We start from the raw sequence: 27,842 nt of genomic DNA, 5'->3' as shown, positions 1-27,842 counted from the left end.
TCGAGCCCAGAGCGCAGACTCCGCTTGGGAAGGGGAATCCCGTTGGTGCAAGAGTGCCGAGCGCATCGAATGAGACGCTGAGCTTGCTGAGCTCCGGAGCTGTCCTGTGGTGAGAATTTGCTCTGTGCCGGGCTTGGGCTAGAAGTTTTACGAACACGATAGCATTTGATTCTCACTGCATCCCTGTGAGGTAGGTTTTGTCACATTTTATAGGTGAGAAACAGGCCCAGAGGGAGGGGTTAAATGATTTGCCCAAGCATACACAGGTAGTTGGAATGGGAGATAGATACTACTCCCAAGTCTTCTGAGTCTCAGTGAAGTGCTCTTTCCAAAAAACTTTGCTATTTCCTTCAAGATATTTTTATACAGTAATTCCTGTCTTTGCAAAACCTAGACCATGCAGATTAATAGCAGTGGTGCCTGTCTGGAATTTAGCGTCTACATTTGGGTGTTTGGCATATTTAGGGTGGCAGAATATATCTTTATAACAAGGCACTGTAAAATAATTTGCATGGCACATCATCTGCATTTCTCCCCATAAATTATTTGCATTTAAAAGTTAGAAACAGTCTTCAGAGAAATGAAGAGATGCCACACACAGGAGAGAAATTTTTTTTTTCTGTTTTGCTCTGGAAAATTTAGGCCAATGGGTAGAAGTCACAGTGTGCAGATCTTGGTTCAATATGAAGACGAATTAATTTTTCCAGAGCAGTTCAATTACGTTGGGCTACTTTTAAGGTAGTGATCTCCCTGTCACCAGAGGAGTCCAAGCAGAAGCTAGTGTCCTAGTTTCTGTAGAGCAGAGAGGTTACAGATATAGAATGGCTTCTAGAGTTGTGAAACCCATGAGACTCTATGCAAAATTATGTGTTTGTGCACATGTGTACTTTTCTGGGGTTTTGACCCCATCAAAGATTAAGAACGTCTTAACTAGTGGGCTTTCCATTCCAGAACTGACTCTTGGTTCAGTGATGTTTTCACCATATTATGCTCTCTTGAGACAGAGCTGTTGAATAAATTCCCAAAAGGTAAACACAAATAATAAAAAACTAGCATCATGACCTTCTCCTCAGCCCCTATCCTGCTCACCAAAAAGACTGGCAATGAGTTTCACCAAAAGGTATGGGATGGCCCTTCTGGAACACCTTGCCTGACATTAGGCTTCTCAGCTAGGTATTTAAGAACCTCAAGAATGTATTTCCCTCTTGTTCTTTAGTACTGGTCAGGATGTTCTTAGTTGTATGTGACAGAAACCCAATTTAAAATAGTTTACCAGAAAAGGAGAATTTATTGGCTGGCCTTATTGAAATGCCCAGTACCTTCAGGTGTGGTTGGATCCAGGGAGGGACTCAAGTCTGTCTCTTGACATCTCTCTTTGATGCTTTCTTCTGAGTTGGCTTTATTCTTAGGCTCCAGGTGGTGACGGCGACAGCTCCAGGCTTTATCGTCTTAATTGCTAGCAATGTTCTTGGAGAGGAAGTTTCTTTTTCCCATTTGTTTTGGTAGATATCATGGGATTGACTCTTCTTTCCTGAATTGGATCATGTGTCCAAACAGAAAGCAACTGGTATGAGCAAAGGTGTGGGGTATGGTGATTGGCTAAATTAGGTCACATCCTCACCCCAAAAGTAGGTCAGGCAGAACCTAAAGGAAAGTCAGAGGTTATTGTCAGAAGGGTAAATGGGTGCTAGGTAGGCAAAAACCATAGCTGTTTGCCTAACTGTACTACTAGCTTGGACCTGAATGCCTCATGAGTCCCATTTGTCCCATTCCTTCTTTTATCTCACCTGAGGATGGGCATATCAAGTTATTGCTCATCGTCACCTCCTGTAGACTGGAAGTTGGATCGCTCCTCTGTCTGTTCTCTCTGTTAACTTGCTCTTAGTCTTACATCACTGCATGTGCATTCATTCATTCATTCAACAAATATTTATTGAAAACACAGCATGCGTCAGGCACTGTCCTAGATGTTGGGCATAGAACAGGGAACAAAGCTGAGAGTCTTTGACCCCTTAGAGCTTACATTCTAGTTGGCTTGGAGGGCAGAACATAAAAAAATAGGTACCATGTTAGATGATGCTTAAAGGTAGAGAAAAGTACCTGGAAGGGATACCAGGATGGGGTGGAGGTGGTAGGGATTGTTATTTAAAACAGTGATCAGGAGAAGCTTCTCTGATGAGTTGTACACTGGAGGCCATCTCATCCAGAAGTAGGTCAGTGTGGGAACCCGGGGGTCATAGATCCTGGAATAGATGCTGATGGAAAAAGATTCTCTACTGAATATCCTGTCATGGTTCTTTCGTTTCTGAAACTTGGAGAGAGAGAAAGGAGGACCTGCTTGGTAGCCTGAGTTGGTCATGGTAGGCTTTGTGAGTGATAATGCCTCGTCCCATGATGAGTGGAGGATGGCATTTAAGATATGTGAAGATTGGGCACTCCCTGGGGCTGTTGCTGTTCTCTGGTCCACCTGACCCAAGTAAAACTGTCCAGTGCATGGCAGTAGCAGGTGGTGGCCCAACAAGTTGTGCTTCATTTGGACATTTTCTTCTTCAGACCATTTTTCTGTGCTTTGCCCTTTTCAGCTGGGTTTTAATCGGCTTCTTTGTGCTAGGCCTGACGGTCGATGCAGTGATGGGTTGTACATTAGTCAGGGCCCTTTTGGGAGTGACTTCTGGGAGTGATGGGACCTAATTAAAACTACCTAACGAGGCAACGGTTTTTTGGATAGGACACCAAAAGCACAAACAACAAAAGGAAGAATTGGTAAGTGGGACTACATCAAGTGAAAAAGTCTCTGCACAGAAAAAGAGATAATCAACAAAATGAAAAGGCAATCAATGGAATGGGTGAAAATATTTGCAAATCATGTATCTGATAAGGGGTTAATATCCAAAATATATAAAGAGCCCATGCAACTCAATAGCAAAAACCCAAACAATCCAATTAAAAACTAGGCAGAGGAACTGCATAGACATTTTCCTAAAGAAGACATACAGATGGCCAAAGGGTACCCGAAAAGGTGCTCAACATCAGTACTTGTTATGGAAATGGAAATCAAAACCACAATGAGAAACCGTATTCTGTTAGAATGGCATCATCAAAATGACAAGAAATAACAAGTGTTGGTGAGGATGCAGAGAAAAGGGAACCCTTGTGCACTGTTGGTGGAAATGTAAATTAGTACAGTCATGGTGGAAAACAGTATGAAGTTTCTTAAAAAAATTAAAAATAGAACTACCATACATGATCCAGGAATCTCTCTTCTGGGTATTTATCCAAAAAAGTGAAAAAGGATATCGAAGAGATAGTTGTACTGCCATGCTCATTGCAACATTATTCATAATAGCCAAGACATAGAGACAACCTAAGTGTCCATCAATGGGTGAGTGGATAAAGAAGTTGTGGTACATATATACAATGGAATATTATTCAGCCATGAGAAGGAAGGAAATTCTGTCTTTTGTGACAGCATGGATGGACCTTAAGGATATTATACTAAATGAAATGTCAGACAGAGAAAGACAAATACTGTATGATATCACTTATATGTGGAATCTGAAAAAGCCAAACTTACAGAAAAAGAGAGTAAAGTGGTGTTTACCAGAGGCTGTGGGGTATGAGAAAAGGGAAGGTTTTGATCAAAGGGTATAAACTTTCAGTTGTAAGATGAATAAATTCTGGAGACCTAGTGTACAGAATGGTGACTATAGTTAATAATAATGTACTGTGTACTTGAAATTTGCTAACAAAGTAGATTTCAAGTATACTCACTGCACATACATACAAATGATAACTATGGGAGGTGATGGATATATTAATTAGTTTGATCATTTCACAATGTATACATATACCAAAACATGTTGTACACCTTAAATTATAAAATTTTTTATTTGTCAAAAACAGAAGAGTCACGAACCTACAACTGTATATAGAGTTGTTCGTAGTATTTCCTTATTATTGTTTTGGTGTCTGCAGGGTCTGTAGTGATATCTCCTGTTTCAGTCCTGATAATGGTAATCTCTGTTCCCTTTCTCTCCCTTTCTACCCGCTTGTGCTCTCTCTCTGTAAATTTATTGATTTTTGTCTCATTGATTTTTTCTGTTGTTTTCCTGTTTTCAATTTTGTTGGTTTCTGCCCTTAACTTTATTATTTCCTTCTTTCTGTTGCTTTGGGCTTAATTTTTTCTTCCTTTCTAGGATCATTAGGTGGAAGCTTCAATTATCAGTTTGAGATATTCCTCTTTTTTTTTTTTTAGTTTTTAAAAAATTTATTTAAAAATGAAGTAACGTTGATTTATAACATTATATAAGTTTGATGTGTACAGCATTCATATTTCTACTTCTCTATACCCTACAACATGCTCACCACCAAAAATGTATTTTCCATTCATCACAATACAGTTGATCCACTTTATTCATTTCACCCTCCCCCCACCCCTTCCTCTTTGGTAACCACTACTCTGTTCCCTGTATCTATGTGTTTGTTTTTGTTTGGCTTGGTTTGCTCATTTATTTTGTTTTTGTTTGTTTATTAGTTTTTTATATTCCTGTGTGAGTGAAATCATGGTATTTGTCTTTCTCTGTCTGGCTTTTTTCACTTAGTGTAATACCCTCAAGTTTCATGTGTGTGTTGTCCCAAATGACAAGATTTCATATTTTTTATGGCTGTGTATTATTCTATTGTGTATATATGTGCCACATCTTCTTTATCTATTCATCTGTTGATGGGCACTTTGGTTGTTTCCATTATCTTGGCTATTGTAAATAATGCCATGATGAACATGGGGGTGTAGATATCTTTTTGGATTAGTGTTTTTGTATTCTTTGCATAAATACCCAGAAGTGGGATTGCTGAATCATATGGTAGTTCTATTCCTAATTTTTTAAGGAACCTCCATACTGTTCTCCATAGTGGCTGTACCAATTTATATCCCGCCAACAGTGTAAGAGGGTTCCCTTTTCTCCACATCCTTGCCAACACTTGTTATTTCTTGCCTTTTTGATAACAGCCATCCAAACAGGTGTGAGGTGATAGCTCACTGTGGTTTTGACTTTCATTTCTCTGATGATTAGTGATGTTGAACATCTTTTAATGTACATGTTGGCAGTGTGTATGTCTTCTTTGGAAAGATGCCTATTCAGCTTCTCTGCCCACTTTTAAACTGGGTTGTATTTTTTTTTTTTTTTTTGCTGTTGAGTTGTATGAGTTCTTTATATATTTGAGATATTAGCCTCTTATTGGATATATCATTTGCAAATATCTTCTCCCATTTGCTTGGTTGTCTTTTCATTTTATTGATGGTTTCCTTTGCTGTACAGAAGCTTTTTAGTTTGATGTAATCTCAGTTGTTTATTTTTGCTTTTGTTTTCCTTGCCTGAGGAGACATATCTAGAAGATACTGCTGAGACCAATGTCAAAGAGCATACTGCCTATGTTTTCTTCTCAGAGATTTATGGTTTCAGGTCTTATATTCAAGTCTTTAACCCATTTTGAAATAATTTGTGTATGGTGTGAGATAGTGGTCTATTTTCATTTTTTTGCACGTGGCCATCCAGTTTTCCCAGCACCATTTATTTATTTGTTTATGTAAATTTATTTATTTATTTATTTTTGCCTGCATTGGGTCTTTGTTGCTGCTTGCGGGCTTTCTCTAGTTGTGGTGAGTGGGGGCTACTCTTTGTTGTGGTGCGTGGGCTTCTCATTGCGGTGGCTTCTCTTGTTGCAGAGCATGGGCTCTAGACATGTGGGCTTCAGTAGTTGTGGCACACAGGCTCATTAGTGGCACACAGGCCTAGTTGCTCCATGGCATGTGGGATCTTCCTGGACCAGGGATCGAACCTGTGTCCCCTGCATTGGCAGGTGGATTCTTAACCACTGCATCACCAGGGAAGTCCCCCAGCACCATTTATTGAAGAGACTATCCTTTCTCCATTGTATGTTCTTTGCTCCTTTGCTGTAAATTAATTGTCCATATATGTATGGGTTTATTTCTGGGCTCTCAGTTCTTTTCCATTGATCTATACATCTATTTGTCTTGCAATACCATGCAGTTTTAATTACTATGTGTTTGTAATATAGTCTGCAATCGGGGAGTGTGATACCTCCAGTTTTGTTCTTTTTTTCCTCAAGAATAATTTGGCTATTTGGGGTCTTTTGTGGTTCCATATAAACTATATATCTTTTGTTCTTTTTCTGTGAAAAATGTCCTTGGGATTTTGATAGGGATTGCATTGAATCTGTAGATTACTTTAGATAATAAGGACATTTTGACAACATTAATTCTTCCATTCCATGAGCACAGAATATCTTTCCATTTATTTGTGTCTTCAGTTTCTTTTAACAATGTCTTATACAGGAAGTCTCCTACAAACAAACCTTCAAGTTTCGAACTTTCAAAGATATGAATGTGTGTCACATGTCCAATCATGTAAGTTAGTTCACACGTCTGTCATACATTGTCATGTGCATGCATCCTCTACAAGTGGTTGCGCTTTTGTGTACTTTACAGTACTGTGTAGAGTACAGTAGTACAGTATCTTTATTTCAAGCACAGCATGTCTGGAAGCAAGCTAAAAGCAGCAGCAATGTAGCTGGTACTGCTGTACTTTTCAAGGTTCGTTTTTTTATGTATTATTTGTGTGAAAAGTATTATAAACCCATTACAGTGCAGTACTATATAGCCAATTGTGTTAGTTGGGTACCTAGGCTAACTTTGAACAAATTGGACTTAAAAACGTACTCTCAGAACGGAACTCGTTTGTATGTAGGGGACTCACTGTAGTTTCCAATGTACAAGTCTTTCATCTCCTTGGTTAAATTTATTCCTAGGTGTTTTATTCTTCTTTATTGCAATTGTAAATGAGATTATTTTCTTAATTTCTATTTCTGCTAGCTCATTGTTAGTGTATAGAAATGCAACAGATTTTTGTATATTGATTTTGTATCCTGCAACTTCACTGTATTCGTTTATTTCTAATAGTATTTTGATGGAATCTGTATGGTTTTCTATATATAAAAATCATGTCATCTGCAAATAATGACAGTTTTACTTCTTCCTTTCCAATTTGGATGCATTTTATTTCTTTTTCTTGCCTAATAGCTCTTGCTAGGACTTCTAATACTATGTTGAAGAAGAGTGGTGAGAGTGGGCATCCTTGTCTTGTTACTGATTTTAGAGGGATAGCTTTCAATTTTCACTATTGAGTATGATGTTAGCTGTGGGTTTGTCTTATATGGCTTTTATTATGTTGAGGTATGTCCCTTCTGTTCCTTTAGGTGTAAGGTTAAATTCTTTATTTGAGATTTTTGTTTCTTGAGGTAGGCCTGTATTACTATAAACTTCCCTCTTAGTACCATTTTTTCTGTATCCCATAGATTTTGGTATGTTGTATTTTCATTTTCCTTTGTCTTCAGGTACTTTTTGATTTCTTCGTTGACCCAATAGTTGTTCAGTAGCATGTTGTTAAGTCTCCACATATTTGTGATTTTTGCAGTTTTCTTCTAGTTTCATTCGATTGTGATCGGAGAATATGCTTGATACAATTTCAGCCTTCTTAAATTTCAGTCTTTAATTTCAATCTTCTTAGCTTTACTGAGACTTGTTTTGTGTCCCAGCAGATGGTCTATTCTTGAGAAAGTTCCATTTGCACTTGACAGAATATGTATGTTGCATTTGGTTGGAATATTCTGTACAAATCTATCACATCCATCTGGTCTAACGTTTCATTTAAGGCCACTATTTCCTTGTTGATTTTCTGTCTGGATGATCTATCTACTGATGTAAGCAGGGTGTTAAAGTCTCCTACTATTATTGTGTTGCTGTCAATTTCCCCTTCAGGTCTGTTAATAATTGTTTTATATATTTTGGTGCTCCTATGTTTGGTGTATAGGTATTAATCACTATTATGTCTTCTTGATGAATTGTCCCCTTTGTTATTATATACTGTCCATTTTTATCTCTTGTTACCTTTTTGGCTTGAAGTCTATTGTGTCTGATATGAGGATGGCCACACCTGCTTTCTTTTGGCTTGAAGTATTGGCTTGAAGTATTATCTTCCATCCCGTCACTTTTAGCCTATGTGCGTCTTTAGAGCTGAGGTATGTTTCCTGGAGGCAGCTTATAGTTGGGTCTTGTTTTTTTTTTTTTTGGCAGTACGCGGGCCTCTCACTGTTGTGGCCTCTTCTGTTGCGGAGCACAGGCTCCGGATGTGCAGGCTCAGCGGCCATGGCTCACGGGCCCAGCTGCTCCGCGGCATGTGGGATCTTCCCAGACCGGGGCACGAACCCGTGTCCCCTGCATCGGCAGGTGGACTCCCAACCACTGCGCCACCAGGGAAGCCCTGGGTCTTGTTTTTTAATCCCTCCAGTCACTCTGTGTCTTTTTAAAATTTTATTTATTTATTTTGGCTGCGTTGGGGTGTTCACTGCTGCGCACGGGCTTTCTCTAGTTGTGGCAAGCAGGGGCTTCTCATTGTGATGGCTTCTCCTGTTGTGGAGCATGGGCTATAGGCTCATGGGCTTCAGTAGTTGCAACACATGGGCTCAGTAGTTGCAGCATGCAGGACCTAGCGCATGTGGGCTTCAGTAGTTGTGGTGCATGAGCTCAGTAGTTGTTGCGCGAGGGCTTACTAGTTGTGGCTTGCGGGCTCTAGAGCGCAGGCTTAGTAGTTGTGGTGCGTGGGCTTAGTTGCTCCATGGCATGTGGGATCTTCCTGGACCAGGGGTTGAACCCATGTCCCCAGCATTGGCAAATGGATTCTTAACCACTGGGCCACCAGGGAAGTCCCACTCTGTGTCTTTTGATTGATGAATTCAATCCATTTACATTTAAGGAGATTATGGATATATTAGGATTTGGTACTGCATTTTAAAAAATTAATTAATTTAATTTTTATTTTTGGCTGCGTTGGGTCTTTGTTGTGTGCAGGCTTCTCATTGTGGTGGCTTCTTTTGTTGTGGAGCACGGGCTCTAGGAGCACAGGCTTCAGTAGTTGTGGTGCATGGGCTTAGTTGCTCCATGGCATGTGGGATCTTCCTGGACCAGGAATTGAACCTGTGTCCCCTGCATTGGCAGGGGGATTCTTAACCACTGCGCCACCAAGGAAGTCCCGATACTGCCATTTTATTTTCTGTTTTCTGATTGCTCTATATGTCTATTGTTTCTTTTCCTTGTATTTCTGGCTGCCAGTTTGGTTTGGTGGTTTTCTGTATTTTTCTGAATTTCCTTTTTTTAAAAATATGGCGTTTCTATGCTCCATGTTTATGTTTTGTGGTTACCCGGAGGCTTGTATAAAATGCCTCAAAGATAAAGTAGTCCTTTTTCTGTTGCTTGCATCTTATCTTCATTTAGTTTTATGTATTCTATCCTTTACCTCTTACCCTTTTATGTTTCTTTTGTCTTAAATGATCCCGTTTTACGTTGTGAGTTTGTTACCAAACTGAGCTAGCTGTAGTTATTTTTCTGCCTTCTTCTTTTCTCCCTTTAACCTTTATGCTGTAATAGAGCATCATGTAAAAACCTATACAATCTGATAGAGAGTTGCAGTTTTCTGGTTCTGTCTGCTTATGACCTCGTTCAAAGTTTTGTGTATTTTGACTGCTTTTTTTCTGGTAGAAAGCTCCTTTCAACATCTCTTATAAGGCAGGTCTAGTGTTGATGAACTCCCTCAGCTTTCGTTTGTCTGGGAAGGTCTTTATTTCTTGTTCATATATGAATGACTACTTTGCTGTATAGAATTTTTTTTTTTTTTTTTTTGCAGTACGCGGGCCTCTCACTGTTGTGGCCTCTCCCGCTGCGGAGCACAGACTCCGGACGCGCAGGCTCAGCGGCCATGGCTCACGGGCCCAGCCGCTCCGCGGCATGTGGGATCTTCCCGGACCGGGGCACGAACCCGCGTCCACTGCATCGGCAGGCGGACTCTCAACCACTGCGCCACCAGGGAAGCCCTGCTGTATAGAATTTTAAAAAAAATTTTGGCCACACTGCACAGCTTGTGGGATCTGAGTTCTCTGATCAGGGATTGAACCCAGGCCACGGCAGTGAAAGTGCTGAATCCTAACCACTAGACCACCAGGCAACTCCCCTAGAATATTCTTGGGTGAAAATTTTTAATCTTTCAGTATTTTGAGAATGTCATTTTACTCCCTCTTGGCCTGTAGGGTTTCTGTTAAGAAATCTGCTGATAGTTTAATTGGAGTTCCTTTGTAGATTACCATCCTTTTCCCCCAGCTGCCTTTAAAATTCTTTCTTTGTTACTGACTTTTGGCAATTTTAATATTATGTGTCTTGGAGAAGGTCTTTTTGCATTAAGGTAATTAGGTGTTCTCTTAGCTTCATGGACTTATATATCCAGTTTCTTCTCAGCTATTATTTCTTTATATAATAAAGAAAGTTCTCAGCTATTATTTCTTTAAATAATCTGTCTGCTCCCTTTTCCTTCTCTTCTCCTTCTGGGATACTCATTATTCTAATGCTGCCCTTCCTAAAAGAGTTGAATAGCTCTTGTAGGATTTCCTCATTTTAAAAATGTCTTGTTTACCTTTTCTCTTGTATCATTTTTAGATTTCTGTCTTTGAGCTCACTAATTCTTTTTTTCGATATAGTCTGCTGTATTTCCAATGCTTTTTAATGCATTCTTTATCTCGTTTATTGTGTCCATCAGCTCCAGAATTTGTTTGGTTCTTTTTTAGAATTTCAATCTCTTTGGTAAAATATCCTTTTTGTTCATTAATTTTATTCGTGAGCTCATTAAACTGCCTTCCTGTGTTTTCTTGCATCTTGCTGAGTTTCTCCATGACAGCTGTTTTGAATTCTCTATCCATTAGATTGCAATATTTTGTGACTTTAAGTTTGGCTTCTGGAGAATTGTCACTTTCTTTTCGTGTAGTGTTACTGTGGCTCTTCATGTTGCTTGATGAATTATTCCTCTGCTGATATTAAAAGACAGGTTAGGTGTTCGATTCCTTTCTTTTGTTTTCTGGTAGGTGGCGCTGTCACACACATTCTTGGTTTCTCTTGCCTGAGCTGCCTCTGGTAAAATTTGAGCGTGGCACTTCCCAGCCTCCACTGGCTCTGCAAGAGGTGTGGCTCTGTGCCTTTGTTGTTGCTTCTTGTGCCACCTGGGTGTTTGCTGCCTTGCTTCTGCCAGAGCCTCTGTCATCACTGGGATGGCGGGCTCTTCCCTTGCGTCTGGGACCCCCTGAGTCACAGGTTCTGCTGCTGTGGAGGGAGGGGGGCGATGCAGGGGGAGAAGCCAGGGTCGTGCAGGTGCCTCTACCTTGTCCATTGTTGTTGGGTTCATGAATTCTGCCACTGTGAATGGAGGGAGGCGGGGGCTGGGATCACGGGTGCCTCAGCAGCTGGAGGGATGGGGTCCCAGGCCTCACTGCTGCTGCTGCCCGGTTAGCAGTGGCAGTGGGCACTGGTGTGGTTGGGTGATTGGAGTCATGTGTGCTGCCTTCCTTGCTGTCCCTGGGTTCTCTGAAGCTGTGGGCTCTGTGCCTGGTCAGAGGGGTAGGATTGCAGGAACCATGGCTGCTGTTCCCTCCTCTGTGTGTTACAGCCCACCCACCTTTAGACATGCAAATGTGTGAAATTCTTCGGCGACCTGTTATGTTGGGCAGAGGCACCTTTGTTGAGTTGTGGATTTTTTTTTACTGGCTGTAGATTGACGGGGAGAGACAAGGTAGATTTTTCACTCTGCCATGTTTCTGATGTCACCACATTCCTCTTTTCTAATGTGTGCATTTAATGCTATACATTTCCCTCTTGTCCCTGCTTTAGCTGTGTCCCATGATTTTCATATGTTTTATATTCATTCAGTGTTATTTGTCTATTTCTTTGAAACTTCCTCTTTAACTTAAGGATTATTAAAAGTGTGTTGCTTAGTTTTCAAGCATGTGGAAATTTTTCTGTATCTTTGTTTCTAGTTTGATTCCCCTGTGGTCCATGGATGCGCTCTATATTATTTTATTACCTTGATTGTGGCAATTGTCTCATTGGTGTTTATATATGTCAAAACTTCATCTAATATCATACTTTAAATATGTGCAGTTTAATACATGTCAATTATATTTCAGTAAAGACATCAAAAATATCAGAAAATAAGAGACTTAGATAAAATTTCTAGAGATGAAAGCTACAATGTCTGAGATGGAAAATATACTAAATGGGATTTATGGTCAATTAGACACTGAAGAAGAAAAGTTTAATGAACTTTAAGATATAGCTAGAGACACTATGCAAAATGAAACAGAGAGAAGAGACCCCCACCACCACCAAAATGAAGAGTATCAGTGAGCTGTAGGAAAGGATTAAGTTTAATGTAAGTGTAATTTGGGTCCCTGAAAGAGGAGAGAGAGAGGAGAGAGAGAGGATACAAAAAAACTATTTGAAGAAATATTGGTATCAAATTTTCCAAATTTTCCAAAATCACAAACATAAAGAAAATGACACCAAGGCACATCATTAGCTAATTGCTTAAAACCAGTGATAGAAAATCTTAAAGGCATAAATAGAAAAAGAAGACATTTTGTGCAGAAAAGACTTAACATTGCAGGCCTAAGACTACTATCCTTAGAAAATTTGGCCCTTGGCTGGTGTCTGTGAACTTGGATTTTGGGGTGGGGGGTTTCCACCCTTTCCTAACTGGTAGGAGTGGCGCACTGTGCCTGCCATTTGTGCAAACAGTGTGATTTAAGATGAACACCTGCTTTCTCTTTGGAAGTCTGGAATTTTAGTACATGCTAGGCAGAGTTGGCATGACCAACCCCCCAATATAAGCTTTGAGTATCCAATGGGCTTCTCTGGGTAGGAATATCACACATGTTCCTTCATTTTTACTGCAGGGGAAGAGTGCACTGTGTGACGACTTATGGGAGAGAGAGCATAAGGAAGTCTGTACATGGGTTCCTCCAGGCTGTTCCTGTGTCTTTTCCCCTTATGTATACTCACTGTGTACCCCTACTGTGTATCCTTACTGTATTGTATCCTTACTGTGTATCCTTATGTGTTGCTATAATTAATCTTAGCCATGAGTACAGCTATATGGTGAATCCTATGAGTCCTTCTAACAGATTTCTGAATATGTGGGTGACCTTTGGGACCCCACATATATTACACAAAAAAGAGCACAGATAAGGATGACATCAGACTTCTTGTTCGAAACAGTGTAAACCAGAAGACAGTGGAGCACCATCTGTAATGTCCTGAAAAAGAAGTCAACCTAGGATTCTATACCCAGCAAAAGTATCTTTCAAATGAAGCTATAACTGATATAAAAATGTAAAAAAGAAATAATTTCAGAAGCTAAAAATTTCATTACCAGCAGACCTTCACAAGAATGTTAAAGGAATTCCTTTAGGTGGAAGGAATATGATCCCAAATGGAAATCTGGATCTGCATAAAGGAATAAACAGCACTGGGAGTGGTAACTATGTGTGTAAATGTGAAAGCTTGTTTTCTTTGAAATCTCTTTAAGTGAAAATTGGCTTTTAAAAGCAAAAATAGTCACAACGAATTGTGGGTTTTTAAAAACATATGTAAAATAAGATGAATGACAACAACATCACAAAGGTCAAGAGTGGTAAAAAAGGAAGTAAAGTGTTGAAAGATCCTTGTAATATATATGAAGTGGTAAATATCACTTGAAGACAGACTGAGATAAGTTAAAGATGTATAGTGTAAATCTTGAAGCAATCACAGAAACACTCAAAAGAGTTATAGCTTATAAGCCAAAGAAAGAGATAGAAGGAAATCATAAAAATACTTAATTAGTCCAAAAGAAGGCAGAAAAAGAGAGAAAAGGCAGCAAAGTAAAGATGGGAGAAACAGAAAACAAGTAGCAAGATGGTAGGTTGAAACCAACCATATCAATAATTGCATTAATGGAAATGGTGTAAACAATACAAAAATAAAAGAAATTGACAGGTTGGGGAAAAAACCTCCTAACTATATGCTGATTATAAGAAACCCACCTTAAATATAAAGCACAAATAAATTAAAAGTAAAATATGGAAAAAAATATGGTGCTATAGACTGAAGTTCCCCCTGCCCCCTCAAATTCACATGTTGAAACCTAATCCCCAATGTGATGGTGTTTGGAGGTAGGACCTTTGTGAGTTAATAGAGTCATGAGGATGTAGCCTTCACAAATGGGATTAGTGCCCTTGTAAAAAGAGATGTAGGAGAGCTTTCTTCCTCTCTCTTGTTCTGCTCTCTGCCATGTGAGGATACAATGAGGAAAAGACCATCTGCAAACCAGAAAGTGGGTTCTCACCAGACACTGGATCTGCCAGCAGCTTGATCTTGGACTTCCAGCCTCCACAACTATGAGAAATAAATGTTTGTTGTTTCAGCCACCCTGTCTGTGGTATTTTGTTACAGCAGCCTAAGACATTCTAAAGAAAGCTGGAGTAACTTTTTATATTAGACAAAGTAGATTTCAGAGTAAAGAATATTACCAGAGAGAAAGGAGGGGGGTTATTCACAATGATAAGTAGGTCAATTTATTAAGAGGACATAACAATCTTAAATGTTTATGGTCCAATAACAGAGCTTCAAAATACATGAAGCAAAAGCTGATAGAACTGTAAGGAGAAATAGACAAATACACAATTATATCAGAGATTTCAACAACCGTCTCTCAATAACCGATAGAGTAAGTAAACAGAAAATCAGGAATGCCACTAAAGACTTGAGCAGCATGTTAATTGGCCTAATTGACATTAACAGAACATTCCACCCAACGGCAATACATGCTTTGTAAGGGCACATGGAACATTTACCAAGATAGATAGACTGTACAGTGAGCCCTAAAGAAAGTCTTAATAAATTTAAAAAGGATTCAAGTCATATAAAATATGTTCTCTAACAACAATGGAATTAAATTAGAAATTAATAACATAAAGATACTTGGAAAATTCTCAAATATCTGGAGATGAAATAATATACTTCTAAATCATGCATAGGTCCAAAAATAAAAGGGAAATTAGAAAGTATTTTGAACTGAATTAGAGTGAAAATAAAACATATCCAAATTTGTGAGATGCAACTAAAGTAGTGCTTAGGGGAAAATTTATAGCACTAAATATATCTATCAGCAAAAGACAGGTCTCAGGGCTTCCCTGGTGGCGCAGTGGTTGAGAATCTGCCTGCTAATGCAGGGGACACGGGTTCAAGCCCTGGTCTGGGAGGATCCCACATGCCACGGAGCAACTAGACCCGTGAGCCACAACTACTGAGCCTGCGCCTCTGGAGCCTGTGCTACTCAACAAGAGAGGCCGTGATAGTGAGAGGCCTGCGCACCACGATGAAGAGTGGCCCCGGCTTGCCACAACTGGAGATAGCCCTCACACAGAAACGAAGATCCAACACAGCAAAAATAAATAAATAGATTAATAAACTCCTACCCCCAATATCTTAAATAAAAAAAAAAGACAGGTCTCAAAGTTTTAAATCAAGGACATCAACTTTCACCTTAAGAAATGAGAGGAAAAAAAGAGCAAATTAAACTCAAAATAAGTGGAAGAGAGGAAGTAATAAAGGGAAGGGCAGAAATCAGTAAAGTGGAAAGCAGAGGAAAAATAGAGAAAAGAAATGAGACTGAAAAATGGATTCTAGGCTGGGGAAGAGAAAATCCAAATGAGCCTGGAGCAGTCCATAGTACCAGAAAGTAAGGAGAGTTCTTAACAAAGAGAGAAGGGGGTGAGGGTATGTCAAAGGGACAGATGAATCAGCCTGAAAGGACTCCCAATGGTCAAAGCTGGAGCAATTCAAGCAACAAACTAAATGATATATTGGATCGTAACACAGATTATAAAATAAATATACATGAGTCTGTAATGATATAAATGAATGAATGAATGAATGAATGAATAAATAAATAAATAAAGGAGAAGAGACAAATATGCATTGTAGAAGAATCCCAAATAGTATATGCAGACACCCCTGGCCCCCACCAGGAGGTTGAGCTTAATTCCCACCTCTCCATTTGAGAGTTGGCTAGACTTAGTGACTCAATTCTGAAGAGTAAATTACGGAAAGAGAAGATAGTAAGTGTTGATGTAGAATCCTGACAAATGCTACCTTAACCAAATGATACTAGTCATCTCTGATATGCCAGATGAGAAGGACACTTCACCTTGAGGTATTCTTCCCCTACATCCATTACTCCGGCCAAATCACAAGAAAATACATCAGACACACCCAAATTGAGGGACCTTCTCCAAAATACCTGACTGGTACTCCTCAAGACTGTCAAGGTAATGAAAAACCAGGGAAGGCTGAAAAATTGTCACAGACCAGAAGACACTAACACAACAAAACATGAAGTGGTATTCCAGAATGGATCCTGGAACAGAAAAAGGACATTAATAGAAAACCTGGAAAATCCAGAGTCTAGAGTTTTGTTAATAATAATGTATCAGTGTTGGTTTCTTAGAGTTGACAAATATACAACAGTAATGTGAGATAGTAATATAAAGGGAACCTGAAACTGGGTGGGTGGGGGGGTGTATGAGAACTTTCTGGACTATCTTTGCAAGTTTTCTCTAAGTCTAAAATTACTCCAATTATTTTATTTTCAAAAGGTCCTCCTTTGAGAAGATCAATAAAATGGATAAATCTCTAGCTGGACTGATCAGGGAGGAAAAAGAAGAGAAGGCCTCAGAAACCACGCTGCAGAATGCACAGACACAAAATTTTGTCTTTGCTGTCCGTCTGTGTTGACACGTACACAACCAGGTAACTTATTTTCACAGCTGTGTAGTATTCTATGGTGGCAATGTACCAAATTTTATTTATTCATTTTCATCACTAGGGGCATTTATCTATTAATTTATTTTTGCTGCATTGTGTGGCTTGCGGGATCTTCGTTCCCCGACCAGGGATCGAACCTGGGCCACCTGGCAGTGGAAGCGCAGGGAAGGCGGTGGACCACCAGGGAAGTCCCACTAGGGCCATTTATTTATTTAATTTATTATTTATTTATTTACTTTTGGTTGATTGGGTCTTTGTTGCTGCGCGCGGGCTCCCTCTTGTTGTGGCGAGTGGGGGCTACTCTTCGTGGTGGTGCGTGGGCTTCTCACTGCGGTGGCTTCTCTTGTTGTGGAGCACGGGCTTCAGGTGCATGGACTTCAGTAGTTGTGGCATGCGGACTCAGTAGTTGTGGCTCGCGGGCTCTAGATGCAGGCTCAGCAGTTGTGGCGCACGGGCTTAGTTGCTCTGCGGCATGTGGAATCTTCCCGGACCAGGGCTCAAACCCGTGTCCCCTGCATCGGCAGGCGGATTCTTAACCACTGCGCCACCAGGGAAGTCCCCACACCGACTTTTTTAAAGACTGTTTTGGAAGGGAAATGCTGGGGGTGCTCCGGAGATGAATAAACTCCCACCTGACTCTCCTGGGGGCTGCAGAGTTGTGCATGAGGTAGACACACACCCCCTTTCCATCCTGCACAGTGTAACTGGGGCCCTGCATGGTCCGTCTTGGGGGCATAGTAAAGGTGATTTCTTCAGAAGAGTTGATTGAGAAGCAGAAACATAGGTCAGTGTCAATACATTTTCCTTAAAAAATAACGTACACATCAAACTGCCCTTTGTATAAAGCACTTACATGTGAGTCATCTTATTTAATCCTTAGAACCACCCTTCAAAGTAGATAGTTAATTTAATCGTATACAGATACATCTTATTTATGGGAAAGGAAACTGAAGTTCAGAAGGGTAGTTACTTGCCTCAGATCCAACTGCAGGTAACTGTACATGCTGATCTCTGAACCTCTAATGATAATGACACAACTCTGGGGTTGGAAGGTGGGGCTGATGAGAAACTTCGGGGAAGCCGATGGCCAAATTGGCCTGCCTGGCTTTGTGCTGTGCGGGGCAGCTGTGTCCGAGCTTTGGGGCTCTCTGAGGCTTTCCTCTGCGTTTCCACTAGAGGGCACTGCTGGCCCAGTTTAGAAGTACTTACTTTCCCTACAACTTACGTGTGGTCAGAGCAGGAATTGCTATAAAAGCCAAAAAAGCTTAAGCTTCAGGGTCTCTCACTTGCACAGACCCCTTCTACTTTTGTACCCAATTTTGCATTTATAATTTTGAATTATTTTTCCACAAGAGGCATCTCCGCATAAGCTTCAGACCCCCCAAATCTGTATTGACCCCGGCTCATGCAAATACTTTGAGAACTAAGGGCTGGGAGCTTTGAGACACTGACCCTCGTGAGCAGCACAGAGAGTAACTTTCCACGGGACGTGGCTGTCCCCTCTTTTGGACTGTGGACCCCCAGAGAGCCGGACTCTGCCCTTTTTTTTTTTGGCGGTATGCGGGCCTCTCACTGCTGTGACCTCTCCCGTTGCGGAGCACAGGCTCTGGACGCGCAGGCCCAGCGGCCATGGCTCATGGGCCCAGCCGCTCCGCGGCATGTGGGATCCTCCCGGACCGGGGCACAAACCTGTGTCCCCTGCATCGGCAGGCGGACTCTCAACCACTGCGCCACCAGGGAAGCCCAGGACTCTGCCCTTTTTGACCTTGATTCCTGGCCTGTAGCACACAGTAAGCTGTCTACACATGTCTGTTGAGTGAATAAACGAGGCGCAAACATCGGCCAGTGTCACTGCTTTTGTCTTTTCCTCTTTCTCCTCTTTTGTCTCAGTTGCTCAATTTCCGAGGTGGGGGGAGGCGGTCTAGAATTCATCTGAGGCCCCTCCTGGCCAGAGATTTTCTCTAGATTCTCTCTCTATTCTCTCTCCTTTTTTCTTCTCTGCTGCCTCTCATCTGACTTTTAATTTCTCTGTTTCTGCCACCTCCCACCCCTGCACCCAGCCTGTGCCTTAACATGGCCAGAACCCCCTTGGTTCTGCTAACACCCTTGGGGGAGGTCTGGAGTCCTCAGCAGGGTGTGGTTTTCTGGGTTTCTGTGTCTGAGGACCCAAGGATGATGCTGGGTGGGTAGCGTGGGCAGGGGGATGGGGAGAGGGTCAGCTACCCTTTTCTCAGCACCCGTTCAAGCACGAGGAAAAGCTTTGCTCCCTTCCTGCCTTGTCCCCCTCTGCTGCCCCCATTAGCTTCACTTTTCCTCCCACTCTGCCATCCTGGTTTCCAGAGCCACATTAGCCAAGGAAGAACCAAGGGCTTACACAACAGCCCTCTCTGGTCACTTCTTGGACACCGTTTCTGATTTTCCTTCCATTGCTCTGATGGTTCTTTTGCAGTCTCCTTCCTGAGCTTTGCCCCTTTAATTTTGGGGTTTTGCAGGGCTGCATGCTCCCTTTTCTGCCTTTCTTGCTCTGCATATTCTCCCTCGGTAAGCTCATCCACTCCCTAGGTGTCTATTGTGCGATACCCCGATGACTCACAAACTCTGCAGCCAAGCACGTCCTCTGAACTCCAGACCCATCTCTGCCATGATATTTCCACTGGCAATTCCAACTCAGGCGTCCAGCTTATCAGCTTTATTGAGGTGTAATTTCTATATACTGTGATTGACCCTTTCAAGCGGCTGTCTCAGTCTTGGCAAAGGCACACAAGAGCATAAGCTCTACCATGCTCATGATATAGAACATTTCTGGCACCCCCCCCCCCAGTTTCCTCATGGCCCCCTTGCCTCCCCCATCTCTGGCCCCTGGCGACTACTGATCTGCTTCCTGTCCCTGTATTTTGCCTTTTCTGGAATTTCACAGAAATGGCGTCCCACAGAATGTGCCTGGCTCCTTTCACATATGGTAATGTCTTTGAGATTCACCCATGTTCTGTCTTGCAGCAGTAGTTTGTTCCTTTTTATGACTGAGTAGTATTCTATTGTATGGATATACCATGATTTGTTTCTCCACCTACCAGTCAACGAACGAGGCATCTAAAACTAACCTAAAAGTCAGGCAGGGCTTCCCGGGTGGCGCAGTGGTTGAGAGTCCGCCTGCTCAATGCAGGGGACACGGGTTCGTGACCCGGTCCGGGAGGATCCCACATGTCGCGGAGCAGCTGGGTCCGTGAGCCGTGGCCGCTGAGCCTGCGCGTGCGGAGCCTGCGCGTGCGGAGCCTGTGTTCCGCAACGGGAGAGGCCACAGCAGTGAGAAGCCCTCATACCCAAAAGAAAAAAAAGGGAAGGTGTCCTATGGAAAAAAGGGGAGGAGCTTGTTTGGGGAATTCTGTGTTGAACCAAGTTGCAGAGTCCTTCTCCACCCCCACCCCCCTTAAAAAAAATTATTAAAAAAAAAGTCAGGCAGAGCTGCCTGGGTTTGAATTTAGACTCCGCTACACATCAGCTGTACGATTCTCAGCAAACTGCGTGGCTTTTATGAGCTTCACGTTTCTCAGCTGTACAATCAGGACAGTAATGCCTTGCTCGTAATGTTGCTGAGCGGATTAACCGAGCTCGCTGATGCCAAGCACAGGGCTGTGTGTCTGGTACTCAGTAGCATCGCCATGTGGATGTATTGGACCTTCTTGACCACGTGGGGGCGCAATACACACTACTGTCTCCCTCTCATACTGCTGCAGGCGGATCCCACAGCTCTCTGGTTATTTGCAGCTGAGAACTTCAATTCCACATTCTAGTTCGTGCCCTCTTCCCTCCCTGCAGCGCACACTTGACCCAGGGCAGCAGGGACCCGCACGGGGTGGGGGATGAGAAGGTTGAGAGCCAAGGGGACCCCGTGTGGGTTTCTCCGAGGGCCCTGTGGAGACCTCTCCACGGTCCTGCCCCCTGGCCATCCTTACCACCCGCCCCCGTGCCGTTGCTGACGGTGGAGCTCACAGCTTCTTCCTCCATCCTCTCTCTTCAATTCTTTTCTTCCCCGTTGAGTTAGAGGGAAAGTTGGAAAGCCTGTGACATTAACACAGACTCAGCCTCCTTCCTTTCAAGCCACCTGGAGCAGGTGCTGGGGTGCCCCGCCCCTCCCAAAGTGCTCACTTGCTGACTTCTGGGGCAGCCCCTGCATCTCTTTACCCCAGAGCTTTCTACGGGGGCCTTGGCAGGAGTGGCAGACAGAAGTGCAGGGAATCAACAGCCCAGCAGCAGCCCCCAGCTGATGGCTAATGAGTGTTGGTGAATTAACCCCCATTGTCCCCTTGTCCCTTGATGGGGGATAGCTCTGGGGCTCGTGCTCCTCCCTGACCCCAGCGCTCCCCAGCGGGATTCAGCTCCGTTGTTCAAGGGGTCCCTTGCTCAATAACCAAACCCTTTTCACTGCCCTCATTTCCCCTCCTCTTTCTCACTGCCCTCTTGGTGTTTCCTGGGATCATCTCTCAAGTGAACCACTTGTCCTTCAACTCTTGTGTCAAGGTCTCCTTCTGGGGGAACCCAAAGGGAGACTGAGCCCTAATCTTTGTAAGTGGTTTTCTTGAGGTTGGCTGGGGGAGGGGAGGGGTATGTGGCAGGAAAGGAAAGGTGGCCGCCCTCTCCCCCTAGATCAAGGCTCTCTTCTCTAATGCATCCCCTTAAATTTAGATATTAGCTCTTCTGCTGATAGAGGCTGGAGGGGCTCTGGGAGGGGGGATGACTGGGGGGCAGAGGTGCTTCTGTCTGCTCTTAGATCCTCCTCCGTGGCTGTGTCACAGCTCTGTTCAGACGTGAGAGTATTTGGTGTCCATTGTCCTAAATTTGGGGGTTTATGTACAACTTTGAGACAATAGGAGAAAAAACTCATTCATTAGCACAACACACAGTACTTAGGTACAGTACTTAGGTATTAGTTTGCTCGGGCTGCCACACAAAATACCATAGACTGGCTGGCTTAAGGAACAGATATTTATTTCGCAGTATTCTGGAGGCTGGAAGTCCAAGGTCAAGGTGCTGGCCGATTGGGTTCCTGGTGAGAACCCTCTCTCTGGCTGGCAGCCTTCTCGTTGTGTCCTCATGTGGTAGGGGGACAGCTCTGGTGTCCCTTCCTCTTCTTATAAGCTCACTAGTCCCATCACGAGGGCGCTACCCTCATGACCTCATGTAAACTTAATTACCTCCCAAAGGCCCCAGCTCCAAATGCCATCACATTAGGGTTCAACATATGAATTTTAGGGGGACACAGTTCAGTTCTTAGCAACTTGTTAAAATGGTGAGGATTTACCTCTGTTCACTAAAATCTGTTTCTACGCCTCTATTCCTTATCTAGGGCAAGACACTCACTCTTCATCCTTGATTCCCTCCTCCTCTCATGTCCAATCAGGTGTCAAGTCTTATCAATGATATCTCCGAAGCATCCCCCGCATTCCCCCTTCTGTCCCTCTACAGCTTCTCTAGGTCAAGCCCTCATCATTCAGATCAGCTAGGACTGAGTATCAAGAAACTGCTGTAGTGGCTTAAAAAAGTAAAGGGTGAATTGATCATATGCAACAAGAAGTTTGGGACAGGCCTTCAGGATCGGAACGGAAGCCCAAGGATGTTGTCAGAGACCCTGGCTCCTCCTACTTTTTTTTTTTCTTTGGGGTACGCGGGCCTCTCACTGTTGCGGCCTCTCCCGTTGCGGAGCACAGGCTCCGGACGCGCAGGCGCAGCGGCCATGGCTCACGGGCCCAGCCGCTCCGCGGCATGTGGGATCTTCCAGGACCGGGGCACGAACCCGCGTCCCCTGCATCGGCAGGCGGACTCTCAACCCTGCGCCAGCAGGGAAGCCCTCCTCCTACTTTTTCTCTTCCACCATCCTCAGCGTTGGCATTGGTTCTCATGGTCACAAGATAGCTGCTGCTTCTCTGAGTATCACTTCCACATTCTAGGCCATCACTCCTTTTAATTGAGAGCCTTTGTCTTTTTATTTGGGAAGGGGACCCTTCTCTAGAGTCTTCCATCTACGTCTCAAGAACCATGTCACATGACTCCCACGGGTCTCAGGGGAATCTGGGGAGGTGAGTATTTCACTTTCCAGGCTCTATAGGAGAGGGAGGCAGGGGAAAGGGGAATGCAAATGGCTTTAGGTAGCCAGTCCTGGCATTTGCTACATCGTCCCTCATCCCAGCAGCCTCCTAACTGATCTTTCTGTCTCTGTTCTCACCAGAGTGTTCCCATTGACAACATGTCTGTCTTAGGGTCATAAGAAACCATTATATGCAGCAAATCAATTACAGTACAGATGGTAATAATAACACCCATGACAAATGTCTATTATATGTGTCCTGGTGCGTCGAACTTTCAGGACTTGTGAGGTGTAATTCTAAAAGTCACTTTATTATTGTCTCTTCCTGTCCCTCTAACCCTGGCTTTAGAAGAGTTGTCCCTTCCCTGGTGCTGAAGGAAAATTCTGGTGTCCTTATGGCTCTGTGGGTCAGCTGAGGCAAGAGAAACCCCTGTGGTCACTTTAAGATAGAAAACAGAACCTTTGTTCGGAAATTGGAATGTACAGTCCAATCTATTAGTCAGCACTTCAGTGTGTTTCCAAGGTAAGATGCCTCCCTCCCCCATCCAGCTGGGCCGACTGCAGGTAGGGCTCTGGCTTTGGGAAGGGGATGGTCCTTCTCTTTTTCCCACTGAGAATTCCTATTTCTGGCTCCTCTGGGGTTGTGGAGCATTGGGTAGGAGCATGTGGAGGGTAGGAGGAAAAGGGGTCAGGAAAGTTCTTATTTGCCTGGTAGTGTCATCACATGCCTTCCAGATCTTTGGAGTGGTCGGTGGAGCTGACCTGCTCTTTCAGGCGCCAGATGGATTTTCTGGGGATCCCACTGCTGCCCTCAACTCCCATTCAATTCCCCCGGACACTTCTGCCTCATCAGCTCCTGGATTTCCCACAATCCACTCCCACAGACCCTTGCAGTTGTTAGAATCCTCCTGACTTGCAAACCCTGGGTCCTTTCCCAGAGGCAGATCCTGAGACCAACCTTTGTGTCCACGTGGTTTATTAAGGAGATGCTCCGCAGAGAAACCTGTAAGCCAGTTGGGAAAGGAGGACAGGGAAGGGGAAGAAGCCTAGCAGCCGCACGACCTTAGGCGAAGCCACAGCATCATTCTGGTTCCGTGGGAAGCTCTGGAGTGGATATTAAACCTCAGAACACTTCCCCACTCGGAGCTTTGGGCTCTGGGCTTTCGTGCTGTCACACCAGACAGTCACTGGCTGAGAGCTGTCGTGGGGCTGGGGGGACGGGGTTGGAGATTGGGGTTGGGAGGTGGACTGCAGAGTTACAAAGTCACTCCAGTAGCCCAAAGGGCAGGCTTCCAAAGAGAGTTTACAGGTGTAGCCTTGAGAATCAAAGCACCTAGAAGCTGGGTGATGGGCACACAGGACAGGTAAGAGCCATCAAAGGGGATATGAGCAGGGCACCAGCAATGTCCCCAATACCATCCCTACTAGGCTGGTTTTATTTTATTTCCCAAGCTAGTTTTTCCAACCATCAGCCCCCTTGTTTATCCTCGTAGCTGAAATCTTCTTGGCATTTCACCTCCCAAACTCCCTTCCTAGAGGCTGAACCCCGTTGCAGGAGGAATAGCATGTTGTGAGCATCTCTCTGCCTGAGGCCACCCCCCACCCCTTCCCTTCTCCCGACATCCCTCACAACTCATCACCATCTGTGTAAACTTGGACATACACTTTGTGTATTTCTGTAATGTTGTCAGCTGCCCATAGAGCATCTAGAATATTTTCGCCCATTTTGGAGTGCTGGTGACTCAACTTACAGCAATTTATTCCACAAAAGCAGACAATAACTCAACTGGCGAGAGGGGGAAAAATAACCCTACCAACCCACCACAGTCTCTCCGCGCTGGCACTCAGAATGGTAATGCATGGAATAGATTACTGCAAGTAATAGGCCTGGTTGGCAGACGTGCGAGCTGAGTTAAATGCCTTTTAAGTAAATCTCAGCGTGAGTTATCTGTTCACTCAGACATGTGTGCATGGAGACAGAGGGAGGCCGTGTGGACAGACGGCACACGCTGTAACTTTCATTATCCCACACTGAGGTTCTTTGTTAATAACCACAGTCAAAGGCACTGCAGATTTTCTGATCTCTGTGACAGGTGGCTACCAGTGTGAGGTTGAGGCATTCATTCATTCATTTGTTCATTCATTCCCCAAGCCATTGTGAGGCCCAGGAGGCACCAGGCGTTGTGCTGGGCAGTGGAGGCATAGAGATGCAGAGATGGGTCGACAAGGTCCCAGCCCCTGCCGAGCTCACAGTCTGGTGGGAGGAGACGAAGTGATAAACAGGGCAGGTGATCAGGTGTTCACGTGCTGTGAGATTGGGCAAGGTCTGGCGAGTCACAAGCTCTGGAGTCAGACTGCCAGCATTCGAATCTGGGCCCTGCCACTTACTCGGGCAAGGTGCTTACCCTCAGTTTCCTCATCTGCAAAGTGGATAGAAATAGTGCCTATTTGATAAAGTGGATAGAAATAGTGGATGGGAGGAGTAAATGACACATGCATGGCAGAGTGCCTGGTTACACTTAGTGCTTAATAAATGTTGTTTGTTGCTGTCGTGATTACTGACATCTGTACAGGGCCAGCGTAAGGAGGGTCGGGAACGTTTCGTTGGAGAGGGTGATGCTTGTTCAGAGATTTGAGTGGTGCTGGCGCACCTAAGCCAGGAAAGGGACCTAAGTGCAGGGAAGTAGGGTGAGCAAAGTTCAGAGGGAGGGGCAGGTGACAGGGGCACATTAAGAAGGTGCTGAGCAATGGACCACAGACTGGTGGCTTGAATGACGATTATTTTCACACGGGTCTGGAAGCTAGAAGTCAATGATCAAGGTTCTGGCTGATTTGGTTTCTTAATGAGGGCTCTCTTGCTGGCTTGCAGATGGCTGCATTCTTACTATATCCTCACATGGGCTTTTCTCTGTGCAGGTGGGGGGAGGGGAGAGAGAGAGACATAGAGACAGAGAGAGAGAGAGAGAGAGGGAGAGGAAGGGAGGGAGGGAGAGAAAGAGAGAGAAAGAGAGAGAGGGAGAGATCCTTGGTGTCTCTTCCTCTTCTTATAAAGGACACTAGTCCTATAGGATTAAGGCCCCACCCTTATGACCTAATTTAAACTTAATTACCCCCCTAAAGGCCCCATCTCCAAATACAGTCACATTGGAGGTTAGGGCTTCAACATGTGAATTTTGGAGAACACAAACATTCAGTCCATAACAGAATCGTTGGAAAACTGGATCTGAGAATCATGTTTCTCTGTTTACTAGCGGTGTGACCCTGGGATCTATAAAATTAGGCCAATTATAGCTAACGCTTGGGACTTTTGCATGAATTAATTCAGGTAATATTTTGTATTGAAGTGGAAGAAAATGTTGAAGGCTGCGGTTCCTTAGTGGAATGATGGAACAGCGCCTGGCTCCCAGAACAACGCAAGGGCAAGAGTATTTTCCGTGCCCACCAGTGGAGAGGTCATCCAGTCCAGTGGCCCACTGACCCGCTGGGAAGTCAGAGGGAATCTAACTTCCGTTACACATCCATCCGAGAGTTCCTCTCCTGCTGCTTTGGACAACCCATGCTGCATGAGCACTGGGGCCTTTTGTATCACAAGGTGCTGGACCTGTCACCGCCTGTTAAAACCACACGCAACAAATCTTCTCATTGGTCCTTTCTCCACTCCTGCCTTCTTCCTTAGCTAGGGCATGAAAAAAACACAAAAAGGAAATTTGGACAATCTAACAAGACCAGACAACAAGTTGACTGTAGATCAGTGAACCTCAGGAATGACTTTTAAGTTTGCTGTATGTCGAGCTAATGCTATGGCGTTCTCATTTTGCATAAGACTGGCATCTCAAAGATATCATTGCCGATTGACTAATGCTGTGGTCTCCTATCATGTTAAAAACATCGTCACTCATATAAATTGTAGGCCACTTTTTATCTGTTTTCAACAGGAATCTCATGCAAAGAATGATCAGTCCAGAACCCAAAAGTAGCTGAACAGGCAATTTAATTTTGTATTGCAGTCCTCTTGAGAAAATGACAAAGAGAATTGGCATTAAAAGGCATAACAAAACTTCTTTTTTAAAAATAATTAATTAATTAATTTTTGGCTGTGTTGGGTCTTCGTTGCTGTGCGAGGGCTTTCTCCAGTTGCGGCGAGCGGGGGCCACTCTTCATCGCGGTGCGCAGGCCTCTCACTGTTGCGGCCTCTCCCGTTGCGGAGCGCAGGCTCCAGACGCGCAGGCTCCAGACGCGCAGGCTCAGTAGTTGTGGCTCACGGGCTTAGTTGCTCTGCAGCATGTGGGATCTTCCCAGACCAGGGCTCGAACCCGTGTCCCCTGCATTGGCAGGCAGATTCTTAACCACTGCGCCACCAGGGAAGCCCACAAAACTTCTTAATACTCATTTCTCCTTATTTCTTGTACTCTTCATATCTCTCACATACATAAAGCTCCCCTCACCCCAATCATCCCAACCATAATGGCCCTCTTGCTTTTGTCCCCTCCCACCCACTTCCATTACTATATATTTATTCAATTTTGTGTTCTCTCTTATGTGCCAAGTTCTGAATATAATGGCAAACCAGAGGCACGTGGTTCTTGCTTTCTCAAGTTTACATTTTCCCCCCAGCTTTTCCCAGGTCTGTGTCCACCACTGTTATTGTCATCTCTCACCTAGATGACACCAGTGGCCTTAATTTCTGCCCCTCTTCCACCCTTGCCCTGTGGATCTGCTGCTCAGACTGCCTGTCTGGGTTCTTGTCCCTGAGGTTCTCGCTTCTTTCCCTCCCTCCCTTCATTCCCCCTCCCTCCCTCCCTCCCTCCCTCTATCTCCCTTTGTTGAGATATGATTCAGTTTACATTCTTTGATAGAAGATATTTAGTATCTTCTCCAGTCTCCCTAGAAGATGCCTAGAAGCCACTATGTGAAATTTATAACTGGGAAAGGAGCATTAGGACAAGAAGAACAGCTCTGATATTTGGAAGGAACTGTAGAGATTATCTGGTCCAATGTCTGGGA

General features: G+C 43.8%; 1 long non-coding RNA gene across 2 annotated transcripts; it reads left to right on the top strand.

Moving 5' to 3' along the window:
* Positions 1-59: 59 nt before the first annotated feature.
* On the top strand, positions 60-26,595 carry LOC132433310 (uncharacterized). 2 transcript variants are annotated; one of them, XR_009521116.1, is made up of 3 exons: positions 60-109; positions 16,588-16,741; positions 26,183-26,595. It is a non-coding gene; the product is annotated as an uncharacterized lncRNA (long non-coding RNA). The 2 variants fall into 2 exon arrangements; XR_009521117.1 differs by having other exon boundaries at positions 64-190.
* Positions 26,596-27,842: the final 1,247 nt, after the last annotated feature.

The sequence above is a fragment of the Delphinus delphis genome, chromosome 11 (assembly GCF_949987515.2).
Source record: "Delphinus delphis chromosome 11, mDelDel1.2, whole genome shotgun sequence".
Taxonomy (NCBI): Eukaryota; Metazoa; Chordata; class Mammalia; order Artiodactyla; family Delphinidae; genus Delphinus; species Delphinus delphis.
Note: the sequence above shows the minus strand (reverse complement) of the source record. Positions and strands in the feature narration are given on the sequence as shown.